This window comes from Dunckerocampus dactyliophorus, chromosome 1 (assembly GCF_027744805.1).
Source record: "Dunckerocampus dactyliophorus isolate RoL2022-P2 chromosome 1, RoL_Ddac_1.1, whole genome shotgun sequence".
NCBI lineage: Eukaryota > Metazoa > Chordata > Actinopteri > Syngnathiformes > Syngnathidae > Dunckerocampus > Dunckerocampus dactyliophorus.
In genome coordinates, this window is record NC_072819.1 from 6087390 (window position 1) to 6106744 (window position 19355).

Consider the following 19355-nt stretch of genomic DNA (forward strand, 5'->3'; position numbering starts at 1 on the left):
CTCACAATAATGAGCTAAAAATAAAATAAATACATAATAAAATAAAGAATAAACAAGGACATTCTTATGAAAATTGAATCAAAATATAAGAAATGTATTTAAAAATAAAGACAGAGGTTTTATACTACATGTATACTAAAATACGATTAAAAAAAGTGTTTATTTATTTATTTTAAAAGTGTTTCATTTATTTTAAAATAATTGTAGTTATTTTTGTATTTTTTTCAGATTTTTTTGTTTTACTACAATTGTATGAAAATTAAAATAAATCATAAAAAAGAAGGGGAATTCTTACAATAATGAGATAAAAATAAAATAAATACATAATAAAATTAAGAATAAAAAAAGAACATTCTTATAATAGAATTAAAAATATTAAAAATGTATTTAAAATAAAAAATGAAGACAGAGAATTTATACTACATGTGTAAAATGGGATTTTTAAAGTACATTTGTTTATATATAATTTATCAATTTAATTTTTCATGTTTTTAAAAATAATGTAATTTGTTTGTTTTATTAGATAATTATGTATTTATTTTTACTGCAATTGTATGAAAATTAAAATGCATTAAAAAAAGAAGGAGAATTCTTATAATATTAATTAGATAAAAATAAAATAAATACATAATTTTTTAAAGAATTTAAAAAAGACATTCTTATGATAATGGCATAAAAATTAAATAAATGAATTAAACAGATGAAAAATAATGAAGAGGAATTTGTGTTACTGTGGAATGAATATAAATGTTAAAATAAAGAATAAAAATAGGGAATTTGTGTGATATTGGGATAAAAAGGTAATAAACGCAAAATAAAAAAAATGAAGGAAATTTTATATTTTAATGGGATAAAAATATAAGAAATGCATTTCAAATAAAAAAAAAGGAGAATTCTTACCATAATGTGATAAAAATGAAGTAAACTCATTTAAAAAAATATATAAAATAAATAAATATTGGGAATTCCCATAAAAATTGGGAATTTATGTGATAATGGCATAAAAATTAAGTAAATATAATGAAGGGGATTTTATACTTTAATGGGATAAAAATATAAGAAATGCATTTAAAGATGAAAAAATTAAGACAGAGAACTTATACAAATTTAAAATAAATACATTTATTATATATATATATATATATATATTCTATATTCGAATACAAAATAAAATAAATACAAATAATAATGGGTAATTTCCACGAAAAATATAGTAAGAAAAAAAAATTAATATAAAATTGCTGTAGAATAAAATACAAGTAACAAAGAACAGTTTTAATTAAACTGTCTAAAAATAAATAAATACAATGATTTAAAAAAATATGCCATTTATGGCATTTTTCTAAAAACGCACAATTATACAACAAACAAATAAATCACGACAAATTCAAAACAGAAAGCTAACTAAAATGCAAGCAAAGTAGTAGAATTAACTAAAATTGTGGAATGTAAATAGAAAAAAAAATTGTGGAAAGTTAAAAAAAAATTAAAATAAAAAAACAGCAAAATATATGAAAATTATAATAATAATTCTAACAAAATTAGAAAATGGCAAATATAATAAAAGTTTTTATTGGTTTACGTACAGTTGGATTGCAGTGGTGTTAATTATTCTTTTATACTTTACTTTTATACAAGTGTGTGTGTGTGTGTGTGTGTGTGTGTGTGTGTGTGTGCGGGTGAGGGCTGCAGAAACACGAGCGTCGCACACATGGCTGTAATTTCAAGGAGAGAACTGCCCAGTGGTTCCCCAGCACAAGTAAACACAGAAATAAACAACCTAATGCGCTCACAAAGACTCACTGTTTCCACACGACACCAATCTCATCTCCTCATAGTCGTCATTCCAGCCTGTCATCTCGCTGGGAATTCTGCGTTACGTCAGAAATCACATGAGCTCCAACACTTAGTACGTCACTTTTTTAACATTACATCGTGAGCCTCCGGAAGAAAGATTTGCGCATGAATGCAAAATTGATGGCTTCCATTCCAACACCGAAATGTTCATCTCATTCGGGACACGGCAGCAATCTATTGACACGTTTCTCAAAAATTCCCACATTTTCCATAATTCCACATTTCACGTGACAACGTTCCCATTTTCACAACATCAAAACATTCAACAGCAATTTCTCACATGCCAAAAATTCCCACTTTCCCCACAAATTCTGGCATATCTAATAAACAATTAATTAATAATAAATATTGAATTTCTATATCGTTATTTTTACATTATTGTATACAATTTTAGTATACATTCACTGGTTTATTTTTTTCTGCATTCATTTATATTCATGTTTATAGTCTTGTGCCTCTTCCCGTGTTATTTCCAGCTAAAAAATAAAACAAAAATCAAAATAATCTCGCCTCTTTCTGTATTATTTCCAGCTAAAAGACCCTCCCAAAAATCCCACATTTGCCGTCAATTTCCACATATGTAATAAGCAATAAATAAAGAAGAAATATTGAATTATGAATCATTATTTTATCCTATTGTATCTTCATACAATTTTAGTATACATTATTTTCATTTTTTGCATTCATTTACATTTACTGTATTACAGTCTACCGCAGTGACCCTGTGATTTGTAATAATAAATAATAATAATTTAATAAAATATAATTTAATATTTATTAGATTTTCATTATTTTATTTTTAAATTACATTATCATTATTATATTATAATGAATATGTCATTATTATAATATTTGTATTATGAACTATTTTAAAATAAATATTTATTATCATATCATAATACGTGCATAATTTTTTATATAAAATAAAATAAAAAAATTAAAGATGTATTATTATAGTATAATATCTATTATTTTCTTATTTCTAAATTAAACAATTATTATTATATTTGTATAATCCATCTTGTTTTTAAATTAAATAAATCCAATAATTAAATATTTATTATTATATCATAATATTTTTATTATTATGATTTATTATTATTTTTAAATTATATTAATTTCATAAAGGTTTGGAATAACATATGTTCCCTTTATTACATTTTTTTGTGCCTCCTTTTTTTTTTTACATCATTTCCAGCTTTAACAAAAAACAAAAACTGTTTTTAAAAATCTAAAATGTAAGCAGAATATTAGTAACTCAGGCTTGTATGCAAATACAAACACGTAAATATGACAAATGTAATAAATAAACAGTAAAAACAGTGCATTCCATCAATCTTTGGTTAGTTGTCATCATACTGTACTGTATTGTCGTAGTGTTGTGCACCCAGTAGTGAAGTGGGGCGGGGGGCGGGGTGGTGGGGATAAATCATTGACTCAGCATTTTAAAGCCAGCGAGAGCTCTCCAACATGACGGGGGGGTTAAACCAACACAAAGCAGCATAAAGCACTTGGAAAGAAAAAGACACCTGGTGTGTTTTGAGGCCCTACAATGTTTTACAGCAGCCATGACCCCCCCCAGCCCCCACCCCGGCCCACCCATCCACACCCCCCCATGCAAAAACACTTCATCCCAACACTCACTCATGTGCTTTGAAATAAAAGTCATACGTAACGACGTCATGTGTCTGCTTCATTTCTTCTTGCCTCCCCCCCAGCCAACTTCAAAATTCAATGTGAGTTTATTGGCGTCGCCATGGCGACGGCAGAAACGGCAAGAGCGCAACAATATTCCACCCTCACACCTGCGCCTCACTTCTTCTTCACATGTTCTGATGACTTTTTAAAAAAGTTTTTATTCTTTGTTTAGGACAAGTCGACGAGTATAAAGTCGTGAATTTCTCGTAATATTACAACTCTTTCTCTCGTACGTTCACGACTTTAATGAGATGAGATTACGAAAAATGAGATTTGAAAATAAAGTTGTAAATTTACAATAAAAAAAGTCATACATTTGCGAGAAAAAAAGTCATACTATTACCAGAATAAAATGATACATTTACGGAAAAAAACACGTAAATTTACAAGAAAAGAAGTCGGAAATTTATGAGATAAAAAGTCGTAAAATTACGAAAGTAGTCATTAATTTCTGAGAAAAAAATAGTACATTTACAACTTTATTATCAAAATCTCAGATTCTTATTTTATATAACATTATATTTCTTTATATATTTATTATTATATATTTATCTTATTATTGATTATATTTTAGATTATATAATATAATATTATGAGAATAAAGCCATAAATTTACAAGAAAAAAGGCGTAAATTTCCAACTTTATTCTAGTACATTTAAAAGTTTTTTTGTGTAAATGTAGGATTTTTTTCTCGTAATTTTAAAGCTTTTTTCTCAAAATCTCAGATTATTATTTTATATTACATTCTATTTTTATATCTTTTTTATTATACATGACACAATATAATATTGTAAATTTACAAGCAAATAAGTCGTAAATTTACAACTTTACTCTCGTACATTTACAACTTTTTTTCTCACAAATTTACGGCTTTATTCTGAAAATCTCAAATTGTTGTAATTTTTTTCATTGTGGCCCTAACACTCCGTCGTATTTGTTTGTTTTTAATTCCTCAAATTAAAAACTTGCATGAACCTGCATGAAAAATATGATATAATATTTCTTTGATAGCAGAGACATGGAACATATATTTCATTTATACTTTTAAAAAAAATGTAATATATGGAATATTATTTGCAAACGAATAATATTATTGCCAAACATGTTGGATAAATATGCATTTATATAAAAAGTTGGTATGGAAAATAGAATGATGACAATGTATTAAATATAAATATAAATATAAATATAAATATGGTCAATAAAAAAAAATCTACAAATATTGTAACAAAATAAAAAAGAAAAGGCAGTTTAGGAAAATAAAAATAGGAATAGTTCACAATCAAAGAAAAAAGGTGTAAAAAAAAAAAAAACTAAAAATAATGACAAAAATATATACAAAATAAAGTTTAATTTATGATATAAGTTACTTATGTTTTATAAAAAATGTCTTTTAAAAAACGTGAATATTCTTTTGTCGCACAAATTGATTCAACTAAAGCCAACAAAATAAAATACACACGCAAGGAACTTGACAAGAAAGTAATGCTTAACTTCTCTTTACACTTGCGTGACCGTAATGAATGCTAAAACATGACCCGTACACGCCATAAAGATTTTAGGGTGGCCACAGCTTGACCCTGGAACAGACTATTTCTATTTTTTTGTTATTATTTCCTGGAGAAATTTGCTGATTTGAGCCATTCTGTGTTCGTGTCCGTCCACTCAAGCGTGTAAAAGCTAAAAAAAAAAGAAAAAAAGAAGCTCGACAGGGGAGGGCATCCTTACCCCCTACCTCCCTATTGATTCAACAAATTTGCCACAAATCATTTTACAAATGCCCTGCGAGGGGGCTTTAGAGGCGGCTGGAAACAGTCCATTCATGCAGGGTGCCCCCACTCCACTAATCAACCCTCCCGCAAACCCCCGCTGGCCCAGCTCTGACTCTTGGGCTCCTTTATAAGCGTGCTGACTGACTCTCATCCCGCCACCCATCTGCAGGATGGCCACACACGCGCGCACACACACACACTCACACACACACACAGAATTTTAAAAAGTGAGGAATCCCACCCCCCCAACACCATCATCATCATCATCAGTGATGTCCAAAAGGCCTCCAAACCAAGAGACACAAAGTTATATAACAAATGCATACTGTCTAAGGAGTACAATCAACTAAAAAAAATACATATAAATATTTTTTTAAATGATTAAAAAAGAAAAAACTATACAAATATGAATTGTAATATTTTTCAAATTAAAAATAATTACATTTAATAAAATCATAAAAATAAAAAAAAGTATAATCATGATATATAGTTTAAATGACATTGCTATGTTACCATAAATAACATTGATACTTACTTAATGATACTTTCAAGTTCCAAAAGCATAAAGGTATTGTAATTTACCGCAATATTTGTCCAAGTATTACAGTATTGCAAATGTTTTTTCTGCTAAGGAATTAGCTTAGTTTTAGTTTTCACTGCATGAACAGTTGGAAGATTTAGCCACGCCCCCACACCCCTTTTGTGAATGGAAGTGGGAGGAGTCAACTCCCCGTACTGAATGACTGTGTGTTAACGTTAAATTCAATACAATTTATAAAATAATATTTAATTAAAAGATTAATATCAAATTTCATTCATGAAGTAATAATTCAGTATATGACAAAACAAAAATGAAGGGTTTTTTTCTATGTTTTAGATAGAATTAGAAAATAATCATATTTAATTTAAAAAATACATATTTAATCATTATTAATATTATTTATTATTGGAATATAATAAAATAATTTATATAGATATAATATATAAGTTCTGATTTTTAAGAACAAATAATTAAATATCATACAATTTAATTAAATAAGTATTAATATATTATATTTGAATATTACTTTAAACACAATAAAAATAATTAAATATTATATTTGTTTTATAAAAAAAAAATCACATAATATGGAGTAAAATTTATATAAAATTTATTAAAAAGATTTAAAAATAACAAATAAAAAAATAACGACACAGTATATGAAAAAATATGTTTCTTTTAATTAAAAATGTAAAATGAAACGAAATATTATTCCATTAATTAACATTTTGAAATATTTGTAATTACATTCAAATACCTACATTCATTTTTAAATATTAAATTGAATCAAAATTTTAAAAAATATTAAATTCATTAAAATACATTTTTAATTACATTATAATACCTACATTAATTTAAAAAATACTACATTAAATCAAAATGTTAAAAATAACATTAAATTAATTTAAAAATCCAATAAAATTAAATAAATCAAATAACAAAAATAAAAGCTTTTTCTCCAGAAATCCTAGTTATACATTTACGAGAATAAAGTCGTACATTTCCGAGAACAAAGTGGTAATATTACGTGTCACGGTGTCATACGTAAAATACAGCTTAGCTCTTCAGGAAGGAAGGAAACTTTCCACTTGCTTCAGGCAAGCTTTTATTTATAACGTGGCAGCGAAACAGAGCAGTTGAGCATTTCGATGAGCAGGTCGAGCCCGTCTCACTTCAGCCTTCCTTACCCTCCACATGCCCAAGGCCAAAGGTCACATAAGTCCACCCTTTTCATAGCTGTCTCATGCAATGCCTGTAACAGAAAGTTACGAGTTTTTCGTCGTAAATTTACAACTTCATTCTCGTGATACTCTGAGTTTTTTCTCGCACATTTACGACTTTACTCTCGTATATTTAAGACTTTATTCTCGAAATCTCTGATTATTGTAATCCTCTCTCGTAACAAAGGGGGGACTTATGTGACCTTTGGCCTTTAGCAAAGGTAATATATTATGCCTTTTTTTCTCGTAAATTTATGACTTTTTTTCCCTTGTAAATTTACGACTTTATTCTCAGAAACTGATGACTTTTTCCTCATACATTTACGACAAAAAAGTCGTAAATATATGGGAAAAAAACTCGCAATATTACGACTATATTCTCATGAATTTACGACTCTATTCTCGTAAATTTACGAACCTTATTCTCAAAATCTCCGTTTTTTTTTCTCCCCAAAACATATTTAATCAATAAAAAGATGAAAATGAAATGTGGTACGTGACACACCAAATAAAGAGTCCAAAAAATAAAGGAAAATGAAAACAACGTGCAACGATTGAATTCCCACATGCAAAAGCAGTGAGAAAAGTCGGAATTTGAAGGAAAGGATTCCAAATAATAGAAATATTTAACTTCAGACCAGCTAACAGTTGAAGCTATTTATATTTATTATAAAAGTTATTTAATGTGATGATCAAATCAAACAAATCTAAATTATTGCTGTATTTCCTATCTGGACATTTACATTTACTAAAGCAGCACACACACACACACACACACACACACACACACACACACAATGAGATAAATATACAAGTCCACTCTTGCCTGCAGATTTTCCCCCTAAAAAGCCTTTGATAGGTTGGCCATCTGGCCCCAGCGCAAAAACGTCCTCATAAAAGAGGCCCAAATAAGGTCAGGGGTCGCTCCCTCCCTAGGTCAGGGGCCCTGGAAGGTTGTTATAGCGGACTTTACTAAAGTTGACAAATTAAAGTGCATTCTTGTCCTTTCACAAGGCTTGCCTTACAGTCACAAAGTACATCCCTCAGATTTTTTGATTTTATTTTTAGAGCCAACACCACTTTTATACTCTTTCTTTTCAATAAGTCATAGCTTTCTCATGATAAGGACCATTTGGAAATAATAATGAATAAAGAAAATGATTTTTGCAAACGATACAGCACGTCGAAAATTTATTGCAACTTTTTAAATTAGTAAAAAAAAAACCCCTCATATTACATAACGTTTTATTACATAATTGTTTTTAACATTCATTTTATTTAAAATAATAATTAAAAATGATTGTCCAAATGAAATAAAAATGATGAATAAATTGAATTAAAATGCTAAAAATGAACTAACATTCAATTGATTCAACATTTCAAAATAAATGTATTAATTAAATGTAAAGACTTGAATTAATGAAAAAGAAATCATACAAAAATAATTCCAATTATTTTTAAAATAATATGAGATTCATTAAAATATGAACATCCAATAAAATAATGATACAGTATATGACAAAATAGAAAGAAAAAGCTTTTCTCCATGTGTTGGATAGAAAGAAAGAAAAAATCACAGAATTTGGAGTTACGTGCTTTTCATTACACAGCAGAAAAATATGCAGTATATACCAAACAAAAAAAGGACAAATAAATTATTTTTTTAATTTATATTGCATGATGTTATAGTACATAATTAATCATTTTTAAATTTATTTTCATTTAAATAAATATCATTGAAAATGAAATAATATTCAATTTATTCAACATATTTAAATAAATTGATTAATTTAATTGAATGGCTTCAATTCATAAAAAGTAATACTAAATGAATTACAATTTTTAAAATAATATTGGCTTAATTAAATTAATTACAATATTGAAATCAAATCAATGAAATAATGATAAAATACTCGTGAAAAAAAATATTGAAAAAAAACATAAACCTTTGTGACATTTTTTTGGAGAAAAATATTCTATTTTTTAAAATATTTTTTGGACAATCAAAACAAATTAATTTATTAATTATGATTTATTCTAATGTTTTTTTAAAATAAAAATAAAATGAATTATTTTCAAATTTTTGGAAAAAATATTTCTTACTTTAATCACCTTATATGTATTTTTAAACAACGTGTAAATATAATATAATGCATTTTAAAGGTATAATTATTTTCCAACTTACAAATATACATTGTATATGTATAATTTTTTTTACACAGAAAAATACTGAATTATTTTCCAATATTTGGAAAAATATATATTACTTTAACCATTAAAAAAGCATGACAGTAAATACCTATTTTTTCACTAATTATTTTATTTTAATGCATTTAAAAAAATATATATTACTTTTGATGTTATTTTAAAGCATAATAACAGTAAATGTTAATTTTATTCATGAATTTTATCTTAATGGATTTTTAATGAAATAAAATTGTAAGACTTGTAATCATTTTTTTTAAGTAATGACGGTGTTTTTATGGATTCATTATTTTTATGTGAATGTATTTTTAAAATAAAACTAAAAATGAGTTACTTTGCAACTAATGAAAAATATATATTACTTTTAATGTTTAAAAAAGAACATAATGACACTAAATGCATTTTTATTCATTCATTTTATTTTTTATGTATTTTAAAATACAAATTAACATAATTATTTTCCAAATGCAAAAAAAAATGTATGTACTACTTTTTTTTTTTTTAGCTTTAATTCCATGACTTGCTAAGTTTTGCGGTACCATGCGTCCTAAACTGCTTCAAAGTGATGCGTTCAGGGTCCGTGGTAAACTCCCACACGCGTGGTTCCCAGCAAAGCCTTTGGTCAACACGACGCACATGAAAGGTGCGCTGACAGCCCGTCATTAACCCCGACCGGCGGGATGAAAGGCTCCCGCCCGACTTATCACACAGACCCATTTAGTCGGCTACGGCCTGTGGCGTCGTAACGGAGCCGCGTGCTAACACCACGCAGACACGGCGACCTTGCCGCTCAGATAGAGACGAGCTAAATGATGTGACGTCTCGCTGCGTGATGACATGTACACGAGGAAAATGAGCAAATGAAGCATTATGCTGTTCTTTTTACACAGGGACAATACTCCAATGATACATTTGCTAAAGTGCTAAATCTCAATGTGATATGCAAAATGCTGAGTGCACTTAGCAAGACAGCACTAAAAGCAGTTCTATTGTGGTTTTACGCCACATTTAATATGAGGATAATACCTAAAATACTAGCAGTTAGCATGCTAGCTCCAAACAAGATGGCACTAATTACAGAAAGGCAGTTCGATACTGTTCTTACATCATGCCGTGTGAATTCTTAGAATTTTACATGAGCAAAACGCAAAAACGCAAAGAGTTAGCATGCTAGTACCTAGTTAGACCGTGCAGAAAGTACTGAGGCAGTTCTACAGCAATTATACTTCACTCTACAGTATGTCGATATACAAAATTTCAAACGAGGACAATCGTTGAAATGCTTACAATGCTAAGAGTTACCATGCTAGAACTGAGCTAAATAGCGTATAATAGAGTACTAGGGCAGTTCTGCTAATTATAATTCACTCTATGTCTACATATACAATTTCAAACGAGGACAATGGCTGCAATGCTAACAATGCTAAGAGCAGGCATGCTAACACCTAGCTACACAACGCAGAAAGTACTGAGGCAGTTCTACAGCAAATTAAACATCACCCTATGTCGGTTATACAATTTCAAACAAGGACAATGGCTGAAATGCTAACAATGCTAAGAGTCAGCATGCTAGCACCTAGCTAGACAGTGCAGAAAGTACTGAGGCATTTGTACAGCAATTATACTTCAGTCTACAGTATGTCAATATATGAAATATTAAAACGAGGACAATTGTTGAAATGCTAACAATGCTAAGAGTTGCCATTCTAGCACTTAGCTAAATAGCACAGAAAGTACTAGGCCAGTTATGCTAATTATACTTCACTCTGCGTCGGTATATACAATTTTAAACGAGGACAATGGCTGCAATGCTAACAATGCCAAGAGTAGGCATGCTAACACCTAGCTAGACAGCACAGAAAGTACTGAGGCAGTTCTACAGCAAATTATACTTCACTCTATGTCGGTTATACAATTTCAAACGAGGACAATGGCTGAAATGCTAACATTGCTAAGAGTCAGCATGCTAGCACCTGGCTAGACAGCGCAGAAAGTACTGAGGCAGTTCTACAGCAATTCTACTTCACTCTACAGTATGTCAATACACAAAATATAAAAACGAGGACAATCGTTGAAATGCTAACAATGCTACGAGTTACCATGCCAGCACTTAGCTAAATAGCGCAGAAGGTACTGAGGCAGTTCTACAGCAAATTATACTTCACTCTATGTCGGTTATACAATTTCAAACGAGGCAATGGCTGAAATGCTAACATTGCTAAGAGTCAGCATGCCAGCACCTGGCTAGACAGCGCAGAAAGTACTGAGGCAGTTCTACTAATTATACTCCACTCTACGTCGGTATATACAATTTCAAACAAGGATCATGGCTAGCATGCTAGCACTATGCTAGCAATGTCAAATAAAAAGGCCAATATTCCATACAGTAAGGTTTGCCAATGAATTTGTACTAGGTGCTACAATTCTCATCTTTTTACACGTGAACGTAGTCAGGAAAGAAGTTGAGTCATGCCTGCAGGGGGCGGGTGTGTGTGTGTGTGTGTGTGTGTGTGTGTGTGTGCATGAGGGCGGGGCTTCATCTCAGCACGCCGTTATTAATCTGAGCTAATTGCAGCCTCTTCTTTCTAATCACACGTCCTGCAACTCTACTTGAATACGCTTAAGCCTTTCCTGCGTCTACACGCCTTTCATCCCATATGTGCAATCTCCGATATCAGGCGTGGACAAACGTGTATATAAATATCCACATAAATCGTTGATATCAGACCTGACAAAGAGGGTTTTAGGACCACGCTAAGAACTATCAAGAAGTCGCGAGGAAAAAGCTAGCACAGCATAGCATGCAATGACCAAAATCTTTAAACCCGAATGCTATTTTAATGAAAAAAAGTGCTATTTAACAAGACAAACTGAAAAAAAATGCACATTCTTATTATATTTGTAATTATTAAGATGAATTCCTGAACATAAACACGGGCTTTCAAGCTCCTATTAAAGAGGCAATACAAAATATGAAGTTATTTGGTTAGCACATGTGCAAAAAGGGACTATTTTAGTTCTGCGCTGTTAAACAACAAATTGTTACACATTTTTTTAGGCTTAGATTTAACTGACAAAATATAGTGTTTTTTGTATGACAGGTGGCCTAACGCGATACAATACAGACCACATGTTATGTTATCTTACGTTTATTCTAAACATTTGGAATTATTTTGGTTTGATTTCACTTCTTTAAATTTTATGTTACGTTAAAAAAGTTGTAATGTTAGATGTTGTTTTTTACATTCATTTTTAAAAATATTATTTATTCATTTATTTTATTTTTCAAAAATGTTTTTTGAGTCATTTGTTTTCTTTTGAAAATTAATTTATATTAAATATTTTTGTTATTTTTTAGTACTATTTTATATTAGTATTATTACTCATTTATTCATCTTATTCTTAACTATTATTAATATAATTATATATATTATTGTGCTGTAATTGTATTGCAATATTGTATTGTATTGCATATGTACATATATATGTATTATTATACTTCTTTATTAATTATATACTATATGATTACTATTATTTTATTTTTATATAATTGTATTGCATTTTATTTCATTTAATTTTAATATTTTTTTAATTTGTATTTTTTGGTAATTTTTATTATTTTAATAAATAGGCCTACATACAAAAATTATACTCTAAAAATATGTATTTATTCGTTTGACAACTAAATAAAAGAAATGTAATGTCGTGTACAATTTTTTATAAAACAAATAAATAATTTTCAGGCTTTCAATTCAAGTCATAATGACAGGTGACAGACTGCAACATGTGAAAAATAAAATAAAAGTTTACTTTACTCAGTTTTTTAGGAACATTGTTTCCCTTTCAGCCACAACGAGTCAATGGCATGAACGCTTTGCCTTCATTTATCGCCGGATGCTCCATCCAAATTGAGGCCAATCGTTTTTTGTTCCACAGTAAAAAGTTGTGTTAACTTTCTAATGGCTTTATCGTTAAATTTGGTTAAATATGCCACGGCCAGAGGTTGTCTACATGGACGAGCACCTGCTGGCTCTGCTGTGTCCTTCCCCAGCAGTGATGCCATCCTTTGGAAGAAGGAATGCATCATGGGGGAATCATTGGCCTCTCCTAGTTAGTTAAAAGGGATTCACATGCTTTGGGATGTGTGTGTGTGTGTGTGTGTGTGTGTGCATGAGGGCGGGGCTTCATCTCAGCACGCCGTTATTAATCTGAGCTAATTGCAGCCTCTTCTTTCTAATCACACGTCCTGCAACTCTACTTGAATACGCTTAAGCCTTTCCTGCGTCTACACGCCTTTCATCCCATATGTGCAATCTCCGATATCAGGCGTGGACAAACGTGTATATAAATATCCACATAAATCGTTGATATCAGACCTGACAAAGAGGGTTTTAGGACCACGCTAAGAACTATCAAGAAGTCGCGAGGAAAAAGCTAGCACAGCATAGCATGCAATGACCAAAATCTTTAAACCCGAATGCTATTTTAATGAAAAAAAGTGCTATTTAACAAGACAAACTGAAAAAAAATGCACATTCTTATTATATTTGTAATTATTAAGATGAATTCCTGAACATAAACACGGGCTTTCAAGCTCCTATTAAAGAGGCAATACAAAATATGAAGTTATTTGGTTAGCACATGTGCAAAAAGGGACTATTTTAGTTCTGCGCTGTTAAACAACAAATTGTTACACATTTTTTTAGGCTTAGATTTAACTGACAAAATATAGTGTTTTTTGTATGACAGGTGGCCTAACGCGATACAATACAGACCACATGTTATGTTATCTTACGTTTATTCTAAACATTTGGAATTATTTTGGTTTGATTTCACTTCTTTAAATTTTATGTTACGTTAAAAAAGTTGTAATGTTAGATGTTGTTTTTTACATTCATTTTTAAAAATATTATTTATTCATTTATTTTATTTTTCAAAAATGTTTTTTGAGTCATTTGTTTTCTTTTGAAAATTAATTTATATTAAATATTTTTGTTATTTTTTAGTACTATTTTATATTAGTATTATTACTCATTTATTCATCTTATTCTTAACTATTATTAATATAATTATATATATTATTGTGCTGTAATTGTATTGCAATATTGTATTGTATTGCATATGTACATATATATGTATTATTATACTTCTTTATTAATTATATACTATATGATTACTATTATTTTATTTTTATATAATTGTATTGCATTTTATTTCATTTAATTTTAATATTTTTTTAATTTGTATTTTTTGGTAATTTTTATTATTTTAATAAATAGGCCTACATACAAAAATTATACTCTAAAAATATGTATTTATTCGTTTGACAACTAAATAAAAGAAATGTAATGTCGTGTACAATTTTTTATAAAACAAATAAATAATTTTCAGGCTTTCAATTCAAGTCATAATGACAGGTGACAGACTGCAACATGTGAAAAATAAAATAAAAGTTTACTTTACTCAGTTTTTTAGGAACATTGTTTCCCTTTCAGCCACAACGAGTCAATGGCATGAACGCTTTGCCTTCATTTATCGCCGGATGCTCCATCCAAATTGAGGCCAATCGTTTTTTGTTCCACAGTAAAAAGTTGTGTTAACTTTCTAATGGCTTTATCGTTAAATTTGGTTAAATATGCCACGGCCAGAGGTTGTCTACATGGACGAGCACCTGCTGGCTCTGCTGTGTCCTTCCCCAGCAGTGATGCCATCCTTTGGAAGAAGGAATGCATCATGGGGGAATCATTGGCCTCTCCTAGTTAGTTAAAAGGGATTCACATGCTTTGGGATGTGTGTGTGTGTGTGTGTGTGTGTGTGTGTGTGTGTGCGTGTGTGTGTGTGTGTGTGTGTGTGTGTGTGTGTGTGTGTGTGTAAGCACCCCTCCTCCCATGGGTCAGCAGAAGCAAAGAAAAAAGGGGGGATGGGGTTTTGTTTGACTTGGGAAGTTGCTAGGAGCATTTACATACATACATACATACATACATACATACATACATACAGTACATACAAACAAACAAACATACATACATACATACATACATACAAACATACAAACAAACATACATACATACAAACATACATACATACATACAAACAAACATACATACATACATACATACATACAAACATACATACATACAAACAAACATACATACATACAAACATACATACATACAGACATACATACATACAGTACATACATACATACATACATACATACAAACAAACAAACATACATACATACATACATACATACATACATACAAACAAACATACATACATACAAACATACATACATACATACATACAAACATACATACATACGTACATACAAACATACATACATACATACATACAAACATACATACATACGTACATACATACGTACATACATACATACAGAGGACAGAGCAAATGTGCTTACTTTCTACCATGAAACATATTGCTTCACTAATCTAACTTTTTTTTTTTTTTTTTTAAGCATATTTCATTTCAGGTTTGGATGCATGAATGGAAGGAAAAAGCCCACAAAATCATCAAATTATGCAAAATGGAATCATTGTACTAATATACCACTTCAAATAAATGAAATGATGAATATTTCCAACAGCACTTTTTCATTTTTTGGTCATGTGTATGTTGGTTATTACTATTATTTTGTCATTTGTATTTAACTGTATATTTTGTATTGTATTTTTCAATTTATTTCTTTTTTTGTGTGTTGGTTATTATTATTATAATACTTTTATTTCATTTTATTAAATCTGTAGTGCATGTGGTTATTTATTTTTTTTAAAAAACATTTTTATTTATTTAATTATATTTTGGGGGGGTATGTTGGTTATTATTAATAGTATTTTTACATTTATTTAATTTTATGTATTTTTGTCTGTGTTGGTTATTATTTTCAATTTTTAGTTACTTATTGTGCATGTTGGTTGTTATTATTTATATATATTTTTTTCATTTTGATTTAATTTAACTTTATACTTCTTGTGTATGTTGGTTAGCATTATATTTTTACATTTTTATTCAATTTTTCGTGTAGGTTGGTTTTTATTGTTATTTTTTACATTTTGATTTAATCTAACTTTATACTTTTTGTGTCTGGGTTAGTATAACATTTTTATTTTTTTTTAAATTTTTTTGTGTATGTTGGTTTTTATAAATATTATTTACGTTAATTTATTTGTGCACACCGGCTGTTATTCATATTATTTTTTAACATTTATTTAATGTTATTGTTGGTGTATGTTGGTTATTATTATTATTCGAACATTTCTAATGTATGTTGGTTCGCATTATTTTTTACATTTGTATTTAATTTAATTGTAAATTGATGGATATGTTGGTTATTATTATTATTATTTAAAATAATGGCATGAAATGAGTATTTTTGGTATGTTGTTTGTGATTATTACATTTTTAAAATGTAATTTCATGTGTCTGTTAGTCATGCTGATGTGAAGCAGTGGTGGATTAGCAAAGACCCCCCCTCCCCCCCCTCACCCCCCAAGCTGAGGCAAGAAAGGATGAGTCAGCACTGCTAGCATGCTAGTGTCAGCTGCTAACAAATGCTAATCAAAGAAAATGCTGGGGTGGGGGGGACAAACACGTTCATCAGGACAAAAGGCATTTTCTTTGGTGTGTGTGATAAGCAAAACTTAAGCAAATGAACAAAAATAGATAAGTCAAATATAAATATATGAATTAAAAATAAAAATAATTAATGAAATAGTCCACTAACTAAATACGTAGTGCCAAATACAATCTTAAATAAATACTTCTTTATTCCATGACCAACATATTTATTTCATTGAACATTTTTATATATTTCATGAGGTTTTCCATTTTTCGATTCCATTATTTTTATTCTTGCACGAGGTCATATCATAACCTTAAAACAATAGTAATAATAATGTAATCATCCATTGACTTTATTTGGAATATGATTTGCTATTATAATATATGAAATAGCAACATGTATTTATACATGCGTAATAAAAATATGATGTACAACATATGCAGTACTGTACATATAAAAATAGAATACCTCAAATAAAGTAAAGTAAAGTAATCATGTACCTATAGTATTGGATAGTTATTTGACTTCATGACCAATATATTTATTTTACTGCCCATTTATATATTTCACAACAATTAAACGACGTGTATTTTATGACCAATATACTTATTTTACTGCCCATTTATATATTTCACAACAATTAAACTATGTGTATTTTATGACCAATATATTTATTTTACTGCCCATTTATATATTTCACAATTAAACTACATGTATTTTATGACCAATATATTTATTTTACTGCCCATTTATATATTTCACAACAATTAAACTATGTGTATTTTATGACCAATATACTTATTTTACTGCCCATTTATATATTTCACAACAATTAAACTACATGTACTTTATAACACATATTTATTAAGTAATATTTATATTACATTTCATGACGCCAGATCACCACCTAAAGAGAATAAGAATAATAATACAATCATGTAGAGTTTATTCTAAAAATATATTAATATTTATAAACAACAAAAATAAAATGTCTAAAATAAGCTGAATAGTAATCATGTAGCTACAGTATTTAAGAATGATTTGATTTCATGACCAATATATTTATTTCATTGCTTACTTCCAGTATATATTTCATGGCCTTTTCCAGTAGTTCAACTATATTTGTATTTTTCATAATGATTGATCACCTTAAATAAGAATCATATCAGAACAATCATGCATTGATTTTACTCTAAAAACATATTCATAGCTAAACAAATTAAAAAATATATAATATTTCTATATAAAATGTCTAAAATAAGTTGAATATTAATCATGCACCTACAGTATTTTAAGAATTATTGGATTTTATGACCAATGCCCTTTCATATACTTCATGACTTTTTCCAATAGTTCAACTACATTTGCAGATAGAAATATATTTTTTACTATTTCATGAAGCCAGATCCCAACCTTAACGGATAATAATAATAATACTACAACCATCTATTGATTTTATTGTAATAATAGATTCATATCCATCGTTAAAGAAAGAAATATTCCTTGCCCATTTATATATTTCATGACCTTGTCTGATGTTCCAATTCCATTCCAGCTTGTTTTTGTGGTGTAAAAATGAGGTGCGGAGGCCACTCACGTCCCGCGTGACGGATCCAGGTGATGACTACGGCGCGGTGTGGACAGCAAAGGTGTCACATGGGCTCTCTGGTGGGGGTTGGGGGTGGGATCTTCTTATCTGCAGGGGCCAGAGCGGACTTTATCTTCCTAAAAGCAGAAACAATCGTCCTGATTGACAGCATTCCCCACAAGGTGTCGGGTTACTGCGGGTAATTAATAGAAGATGGCTATCAGGTGGGGGGACTGGTGCATCAAGTCATTCATTATCTGGAGTGGAGACGACAGGAAGTCCCCGGGCCGGCTGTTTATGGGTCAAAGCAGGCCCACAAAAGGCTCAAGGTTGGGACTGGAGTGAATGTACGGCCATACGCCGCAAGCCCAATCAGCCTAACAATGCTATGCTAACGCGGAGAGCGCGCGTGCTAATGAAGGCTTCTCACATTCATACGGGGCCCAGTAGAACTTTCACAAACGTCACACCTAAGAAAAGCTTCCTGTGCTGAAATATGATTAGCATTCATCCAAATGCAGCCTCAGCCCCCCCCCCCCTACAGTATCAGCCCACCAGCAGCTTCATAGCCGGGGGAGGAATCACAAATGCTAATAAAACAGATGTCCGCCACACATTCCAGGCCGACAACACCACTGCTCGACCTCCAACACCCACCCCGACCCAACCCACCCTACCCCACCTCCAACACCCACACCGTCAAGAAAGAAAAGCACATTCATTAAAAGCAATTACTATTTCTATTTCACGATAAAACCTTTTGATTGAATAATCACCAGTTGAAATGATGTGCATGTGCCGCCTTCTTCACCGGAGCCTTTGTCACATGGCACTCGGCACAATTTCGACTTTTTATCTCATGATTATGACTTTATCTCATCGTTATGA

The 19355-nt window shown here is 29.9% G+C and overlaps 1 protein-coding gene across 1 annotated transcript in view; it reads right to left on the bottom strand.

Annotated features, from left to right (window-relative positions):
- The window catches only part of sall4 (spalt-like transcription factor 4), a 31393-nt gene extending 12787 nt beyond the window's left edge, over positions 1-18606 (bottom strand). The window contains exon 1 of the mRNA XM_054789077.1: positions 18477-18606. The gene's annotated coding sequence lies outside the window, so the exon portion shown is untranslated. The remainder of the gene's footprint in view (positions 1-18476) is intronic.
- Between the last annotated feature and the right edge of the window lie 749 nt (positions 18607-19355).